The sequence below is a fragment of the Gekko japonicus genome, unplaced genomic scaffold (genome assembly GCF_001447785.1).
Source record: "Gekko japonicus isolate JY-2015 unplaced genomic scaffold, Gekko_japonicus_V1.1 scaffold4318, whole genome shotgun sequence".
In the NCBI taxonomy this organism is placed as follows: domain Eukaryota; kingdom Metazoa; phylum Chordata; class Lepidosauria; order Squamata; family Gekkonidae; genus Gekko; species Gekko japonicus.
The window spans coordinates 1-9,425 of NW_015168170.1; positions in this window are offsets into that span (position 1 = coordinate 1).

The following is a 9,425-nucleotide window of genomic DNA, read 5'->3' on the forward strand; positions in this document are numbered from 1 at the left end:
GAAATGACCCCTGCAAAAAACTATTTTACAAGTCCACTGATATCCTGCTACATTTACCCACCACCTAGGTGTTGCTAAGAGTGATGCCTGTAGGCACTGCCAAACACCTAAAGCCAACGTTGTCCACATGGTTGGGGGTACCCCTAAAGGGAACATTTCTAGCAAGATGTTATATATCAGATTGATTTTGCATTACCTACCAAATCATGCTTCACAGCTAATAATCTAATCCTAGGCTATACACCATCTCTGTGGGTGCTTCCAACCATCACATATTATCAATTCAAAAGGCAGCCTTGTTTGCCAAGTTTATTATCTTACAGCACTGGAAATCTTTTATTCCTCCTGCTATGGATGGTTGAGCCAATGATATGTCAGATCTCTGTATAAGGAAGAGAATTGCATACAATAGATGAGAAGCTCCTCAGATCTTCACTTTCATCTGGCAAGATTTCTTGTACCTCTTTGAGAAGTGATGCCTCACTTTCTCCACTCCTCGCTTAGCTGGATCCATATTACTGCCTCTCATCCCCCCTCTTCTCACTCTCCCCGCCTTTTTAATCTCTACTCTTAGCTGCCTCTGGGTGTGTGTGTGTGCGTGTGTGCAGATCTTACTTTTTTTCTTGTTGATGGGGGATGTTGGGGAAGAAGGTGGGGGAAGGTGAGTGGAAGGGTTACATCAAGTTTGTAACTACTACCCCATGTGGAAAAGCAATTAAAAAATCTTAATGGGAAAAAAATCCATCAGGTGATTTGAAAATGTTGTAAATACACATTTTGTCAATGTTTTGCTTCAGTCCTATATTAATTAATTCAGTTTGAAATAAGATGCACTATCTGTATATGTGATTCTTCTTGGCTGTCTTTCAGTGCTATCCTGAACAGTTACACCCGTCTAAGCCTACTGACTTCAATGGGCTTAGAATAGCGTAACTTTGCTAAGGATTGCACAGTTTGTTATGGAGAGCTGAGTGCTGCCAATTTAAACAGAAACGTTCTTGAAAAGTCATTATAGTGTGAAAATAAATAATACTGGGAGAGAAGAAAAACACGGTGTGGATCCAGAAACAAAATTTATTCCAAGTGCCATAACGGAGAAAACTAAAGAATGGGCAAATGAAACATTATCTGGAAAGTTCTTAGAAAAGCATCATTTGAAAAGGATGGAAAGCTAAGTAAGAGATGTGTTGACACATTCAGTTGTGAGCAAAACCCAAAGACCTGGAGCTCAAGAAGGAAAGCATTTGTTTAGCAGCACATTAAAACAGCTGTAGACCAATTGTGCTAATGAGGCTTAATGAAACTAGAAGAGTGTACAAATGCCACTCTCACTTCCATCTCTTCAAAGAGGAAGAATATTATTTTTCCAGGAAAGATACTAGCTGTGTGTGTGTGTGTGTGTGTGTGTGTGTGTGTGTTTCAAAGTGAGATTGCCATCCACAAGCTCAAAGCAGAAGATTTTTTGTGGGAAGTTGGGGGACAGTTTTTCCAGTGTTGTGAATTGTAAAGCAGCTTTGAAAACGTTATGAAAAGGAACTGTACACTAGCAAATTGCAGCATTCATAAGCCATAAAAGAATCTCTACACAGCTGCAGAGCGAACATTTGAGCTGCAAAACTGTACTAGGACAGATTTTCTCAACAAGCCCATTTAGTTTGGCAGCAGAAAAAAGCAAGAGTCCAGTAGCACCCTAAAGACTAACAAAATTCGTGGCAGGGTATCAGCTTTCATGAGTCACTTCTCACTTCTTCAGATACTTTGGCAATGAAAATGAAATTTGTGGAGCCTTTCAAAAATTTCTTGTCCAGCAAACTATTTTTAGGCCTTCTGAGGCATTATCCTGTACAGCCTTTCCTGATAAAGCTCTAGCTTGAAAGAACAGCTCATCTGCATGATTTGCATATATATTAACTGCTGGATTCTCTTTCTAAAAATAAATTATTGTTTTGGGCTCACCCTTTAACGCTACTGGTTTCATCTACCCCACATGACAAACAAAATGGTAATGTGTCTTAAGAAATGTATATGCCTCCTTTATGGACCTTGAGCATCAGGAAATGGTTTTGGTCAAGTGACCATCAGGGATAGGTTATATATAAGTTTTATGCTTTTATGACTTGTTTTACTGGCTTTTTACCGGCTTTTTTGTACTGTGGTTTTAATTGTACTGTGGTTTTAATTGTAAACTGCCTCAAGCAAGATTCTGAAGAGGCAGCATAGATACATTTTAAATAAATAAATATAGAGCTTGGAAGTAATGGCCCACATACAAACTGAACAGATGAAGCAGGTGCGTGTCGGGGGGGGGGGGTTGCAGCTGAGATGCTGGAAGACAGACAGACAGATTCTGATGGTGTTTCCAGAAGCACCCTAGAAGATGCAGAGTCTCTCTGATGCAGTGTAGTGAATCTGAATGCTTCTTCCCGGCCATCTGTTCTATGCCTTACTGAAAATAAAGCAACTACTACAAAGACTCCACAGGCCTTCTGTGCTCTTCTCCAAAAGGAACCAACCTGACTAAACTCTCATGCACAGAACTTCTTGACACTTGGAGAGTTTTATTTTTAAGCCAATCCTAACTCTGCCTAGTGGTTAATGCTGCATGTAATCTTTTCTCAAAATCAAAGAACAAAATGCTGCATTTATATTATTGAAGTCTAGATGTAATTTCCATATTAAAATCAGGTGAATAAATTGTCCAGGGATAGGTGTGGAACTCCTTCTATACTCATTTTAAGGAAAGACTAGATAAGTAACTGTCTAAGATACCATAGGTATCATTAATTCCACTACAGCCAAGATGAGAGGATTCCCTAGTTTTAAAAAAACATACAAAGCAACTATACAAAGCAACTGGAAGTTCTATGGGTTGAAATAGGGGGGCCAAAAGGAAACTTAACACTGGGATCTTGTCTCACTAACCTGTTAATGTTCTTTGAGGGGGTGAACAAACATGTGGACAAGGGGGACCCAATAGATATTGTTTACCTTGACTTCCAGAAAGCTTTTGATAAAGTTCCTCATCAAAGGCTCCTAAGTAAGCTCAAAAATCATGGGATAAAAGGACAAGTCCTTTTATGGATCAAAAACTGGCTAATTAATAGAAAACAGAGAGTGAGTATAAATGGGCAATTTTCCCAGTGGAGGGTGGTAAGCAGTGGGGTACCGCAGGGATCAGTACTTGGTCCACTGCTTTTTAACTTGTTCATTAATGATTTGGAGATGGGAGTAAGCAGTGAAGTGGCTAAATTTGCAGATGATACAAAGTTGTTCAGGGTGGTGAAAACCAGTGAGGATTGTGAGGCACTCCAAAGGGATCTGTCAAAGATGGGCGAGTGGGCGTATTTATATTTTATTGCATTTTATTGTATTTACTATCTTACTGCTTTTAATGCTTGTTCGCCGCCTTGAGCCAGTTCCTTGGCAAGGTGGAATACAAATTGAAAATAATTAATAAATAATTAAAAAATAGTACTATCTTATTCTTCCCACTTTGTACACTCCAGCTCATTGATACTTCATTCATGTGGCTATGTCATTGGGGAAGAATTTTTGAGTACATGAACCAGGTCATATGACAGCTCATTCATCTATTGAAGTCATCTATCACTTGACACTGTTGTCATTACATGTGTGTGAACCGACTCCTATATTTTAACTTCATTTTAAATTAAATTTCAAAGGCCTTGCATTTAAAAATGAACACAATTATAAACTTGCATGTAAAAAACAACATAAAATAATAAACATTTTACATAATATTATTCATAAGAAACCACCGCATGAATCAATGAAGAGAAGAAATTGGTACCCAACATCTTATTCTAGGCAAAACAAAGGCCCCTATCACACGCAGAAGTTACGGCAGGATAGCCACGGATGCCAGGCGGAGTTTACGGGTGCGCTCAAATGAGCACATCTGGCTAGTGTCATGCACCCATTGCCAACCCATCGTCCCGCCGAAGATCCGCAGTTAAAAGGTAGCGCAGAAAGTCCACTACCTAATGCTCGCAATGGGCCGCAGACGGACTTCCTCCATCTGATCACTCCAGCATGCTTCCCTCGCTGTGTTGAGGCACACCGTCGCATCTGATCGCATTCGAGTGGGTCAAAGTGCACTGCCACAAAAAGCCATGCCTCCCCCCACGTTATCTGGCCCGTGTGACCGGGACCAAAACATATCAAAATACAATTATATAAATACTTGAATAGTATTCAGTATTATAAAGGTGATACACTGTTTCCTGAAGAATTATCTGCATATTATATATAAAGTCACTAATTATAATGAAATATATTAGGATTAAGCAATGTTATAACTTCTTTAAACTCACTAGTAATTTTTTGTAGCTAATTGAAACCATATTTTTATGCCAACTCTTCAATGATAGTCTTAGCTGTGATTTCCACTGAGTTGTTACAGGTATTAGTCTATTAATCCTTTATATCTTAAGCTCTTATTTTCATCTTAGAAAATATCTAAAATAGCTACTGCAGATTTATGAACTCTCTGCATTGTAATTAAGTCTACAGATTCAGAAACCCCAAGTTGGGATTTAGAAACTGTATTATAATGTTCCAACTTCTATAGCCTCTCATACATTTATTTGTTACACTGAAAAGAATATTTAAAAGTGGAATGGGCATCAGCTGCCATATTGATATAACTTAGTATTTTAACCCTTGTATATGTACACAAATCAAACTCATAATTTTCCACTTAATATTTTAGAAAGTCACAAAAGGCATGTGTGACTAACTGACCTCCAAAAACAGAATGCTTAATGCATCAGATTCAGGCTGTGGTCACACGGTCATTTTGATCGGGTTTCACCGCTGTTCCCTCTTGCATTTAAAATTGCTGGTCAGATGGCCGCATCTATCTCCCACACCAAAGTGGGCTCACTCACACAATCCTCCTGGTTCCCTAGCAAGTTTTCCTACACCTGGAAAATCAAGTACTTTCTGGATATTTGCACTTTGAATCTGTGATTTCACCATTCTGGACAGCCATTTCTCACAATGATCGCAATTAGGTCATCTGAACATCCTTCTTGCAATGTTTTTTTTTAACAAGCTTCCATCATTGTGCACATGAGCAATCCTGCACTGAATAAATTCAATGTATAAACATTCAAGTGCACATATAAACGCCAGCGCTCAGTTGTACGTCACCAGTTAATTTTGTTTGCTGTTGGGGGGGGGACCTGCAAGAACAAGGGAGTACAGTGAGTCCCAGTGGGAGCGGTGATTCGGCCATGTGTATATGCGCATGCGCAAAGCCAATTAAAAAAAACCAAGCCATGCCATGCAAGTGGTAGCACAGCTGTCTGAACGGTGCCCGGAGCCTCGTCGCACAATACAATTGTTTCAGGGAGGAATGTGTTCATCCCAATCTGAAAAAATATTCCAAATCAAATCTACAGTGGGAACAAATTGCGGTAAGCTTGCTGTGTGACCATACCCTCAGAGAGCTGGGAGATCAAGGCTTAATGTCTCACTGTGAAACACAGTTTGATTGACAGGCTGCTGCTTGTGTGCACCCCCTCCCCGATTGGTCAGCGCCAGTTGAGAAGAACTAAGAGCAGCTGAATGCTGAAAAAATTGTATTGTTCACCTTTTCTCATCTCTGACATGTTAGTACCAGACAGTTGGAGTTGCTGTGTCTGTCAGAGGGAATCAGACAAAGTCACTTGGAAAGTGTAGGGACACAACTCCTTAAACTTACTGTACACTATAAAATCTGAGGAAAAGTTCAAAATAGGAGCTTTTAGCCTAAGTGTCAGCCAAGCTGAAAAACCATTTATTAATAGTATCAAGAACTGAGGATCAGGTTTGTCAGGAGAGATTGGTCAGTAGGTTGAAACTGCCAGTATAACCAATTAGAAAAGGAATATTACTTCTAGGAAATGGAGAATATTTCCTACTAAGTCATTCAGTGGGTTCATCTCTGAAATGACCGCTGGTTTGTGAGAAACAAAATGGTCTTAGACACCTCCAGAGTCAAAAGAGACACTATGGGGAATTTCACATTACCCAGTTTCACCCGGTTTCACGCCGGTAATGATCTGTTTTGAAGTGAACCGGTATAGGGCTGCCATTTCACACATGGCTTTCTCCTTCCAGTAAAGAGCTGGATCTGAAGTGGTTTGCCATTTCAGACTTCACCACTTTTTCCTGCTTTTCCCCTGCCGTTTTTCGCCCGTGCGGGCAATTTCTGGCTTTTTTTAAACATTCACTTTAGAGCGCTAGAGCGCTATAGTAGTATAACAAAACACTCCATGCATTCCAATGGGATTGATATAATGCTATTCCATTATAGTGTCATAGCGCTATAGCACTATAACGCTATAAAGCAAACGTTTAAAAAAAAGCTGGAGATCACCCGTGCGGGTGAAAAACGGCGGGGAAAAGCGCAACAGAACCGGGAGAGGAAACTGAGGAGTACTTGGAAGCGGTTGACAGGTAAAATGCTTCAGCCCCATTTCCTAAATGGGACAGAAGCGATTGTGTATGAAATGAGAAATATATTCCGGAAGGGAACCGGTTCTCAAACGGTTCTGTCTGAAATGACAGACCAGAAACCATTTGGGAACCGTTCCTCTTTCGGAATATATCGCCTGTCTGAAATTCCTCTATAAGAGGAGAACATAAGAACATAAGAGAAGTCAATGTTGGATCTGTCACACAGTGACCAAAAATACCAGGTGCCATCAGGAGGTCCAGCACTGGGGCCAGGACACTAAAAGCCCTCCCACTGTTGACCCCCCCCCCAAGCACCAAGAATACAGAGCATCACTTGCCCCGGAGTCCCTATCTATACCTTGTGGCTAATAGCCACCGATGGACCTCTGCTCCATATGCTTATCTAATTCCCTCTTGAAGCCGTCCATGCTTGTAGCTGCTGCCACCTCCTGTGGCAGTGAATTCCATGTGTTAATCACTCTTTGGGGGAAGAAGTACTTCCTTTTGTCTGTTCTAACCCGACTGCTCAGCAATTTCATGGAGTGCCCATGAGTTCTTGTATTGTGAGAAAGGGAGAAAAGTACAGGGAGGGAAATAAGTACAGGAAGAAAGTGCTTGCCTCCAGGAAATAGTTAGTAAAATGAATCTATATGAAGACACATTGTTGCTGCAAAAAAATCTCTAAAACAAAGAAATATCTCACTGTTAAGAACCGAGCATTTATTAAAATAAGCATCAACGATACTCTGTAGTCTGTTACAAATATTATAACCTGTAAATACAATGAAATTTAACTCAGCTTTCTCATCCCCTGCCTATCCATAACCCAGCCATGCCTTTTAAATAAAACTGTCATTTCAAATTGAACTTTACAATGCTTCAAGTGCTATTTTCAATAAAGGTATTAACAAGAGGACTCCTGCTTTTCCACAGAAAGTCTTTTATAAACCACATTCATTTACATGGTACTCGGGGCAGCTCAGTCACAGCAGGGAACTAAAAAGAATTTTGACGGGAAAATCTGCCTCACAGTAAAACAAGCAGCAGCAGTACGTCACAGCATGATCTTTAATATGTATTTTGTGGAAGGATGATTCAATGTTTGCAAAGCCAGTGTTTGTGATATGATCTCTCATGAACAACAAATTGGATTCCACTTATTGGTTTACAATTTAAAATACCTGATATTTGAAAGTGCTTTACACTTGCATAGAAGTTAAACAAGATTGCAATAGACTGTGCTGCTTTTGGGCCTGCAGAGTGGCATTCATTCTTCAGCAACATTCATCATGTTGTTTTATGCTCAGAATTTACTGGATCATTCACCACTGGTAGTGCGAGAATGAATAAAGTATTTGCAACCCAATTTAAAGCAGTCTGTCAACATAAACATGCTCAGCACCATTGTTTGGACAGGCAAAATGAGCAAGGCTAGAACTGAATAGCAAGGAGACAAGCCATGCAGCAGAATGGAAATCACCAAGGAAAGCACCTCCTTTCTAAAATGGTTTCAAGATGGGGCAGGGCTTGCATGGTTTCTTTGTTGCTGGTGTTACTGGTGTGGCTGCTGTTAAAATGCACCCTCAACTGGACTTCTACATGGCTGGTTTTCCGTGCAGTTTCCCTGCCCCAGTCCCCCCTCCCAAGTGGCCACCTCCAGCCTTTTGCAATTAAAAAAATGACACTAGAATATCATTATGCTGATATACCATTGTAACAATAGGTGTAACAGTTCTCTGAATTCCTAGGTTTCATTTAAAAAGTAAGTCTCTAGCCTTTTCTCTTGTGGAAATATAAGGTGACATAGAGACTTGATTTTTTAAAAAGTGAAGGCTGAGAATTCAGAGAATCTGTTACACATTATTACAATGGTATAATGTTATAACAATATTCTAGTGCTGATTTTTTTAAATTAAAAAGCCCCCTCAGTGGTGGTGGAGGGAAGGAAATGGCAGCTTCCCTGCCCCAGTCATCCAGCAGCTGCAAGTGGAGGTGTGACTCATTTCTGCTTAAAAGGCAACCCATTTAGGTGTTGAGCCTTGAGGCTCTGTAGGAAAGGATCAGTGCTGGTGACTCTTGCAGTTGGTGCAGCAAATGATCCCTGACTGGATCAGTTGGTGTAATTTCATGGATTACTTTTTCATCTAGGAATCATAGAATCATAGAATGTTAGAGTTGGAAGGGACCTTGCAGGTCATCTAGTCCAACCCCCTGCACTCTGCAGGAGCATAGCTGAAAGATAGCTCTACATATCTACAACATACCCAAAAGATGGTCGTCCAGCCTCCACTTGAAAACGTCCAGCGAAGGAGCATCCACCACCTCCCGAGGCAGACTGTTCCACTGCTCAACCACTCTTACAGTTAGGAAGTTTCTCCTGATATTTAGCTGGTAACGACTCCCTTGTAATTTCCACCCATTAGATCTAGTCTTGCAATCCGGAGCAAGAGAGAATAGATCTGCTCCATCTTCTACATGACAGCCCTTCAAATACTTGAACACTGCAATCATGTCCCCTCTAAGCCTTCTCTTTCCCAGGCTAAACATACCTCTTTCAGCCTTTCCTCGTAAGACTTGGATTCCAACCCTCTCACCATCCTGGTTGCCCTCTTCTGGACATACTTGAGCTTGCCAACATCCTTCCTAAAATGTGGTGCCCAAAACTGGACACAGTACTCCAGGTGGGGCCTGGCCATAGCAGAATAGAGCGGAACTACCACCTCCCTTGATCTGGACACAATGCTTCTGTTAATGCATCCTAAGATTGCATTAGCTTTCTTCACAGCCACATCGCACTGCAGGGTCATGTTTAGCTTGTGATCAACCAGAACACCTAGATCCCTTTCACACGTGCTGCTTTCAAGCCAAGTCCCTCCCATTCTATATCTATGCCTTTGTACAGGAGTAAATCTACATCTTCCTTTCTTTTTTAGGCCCCTGTAGGGGATTTTTTATTGCAT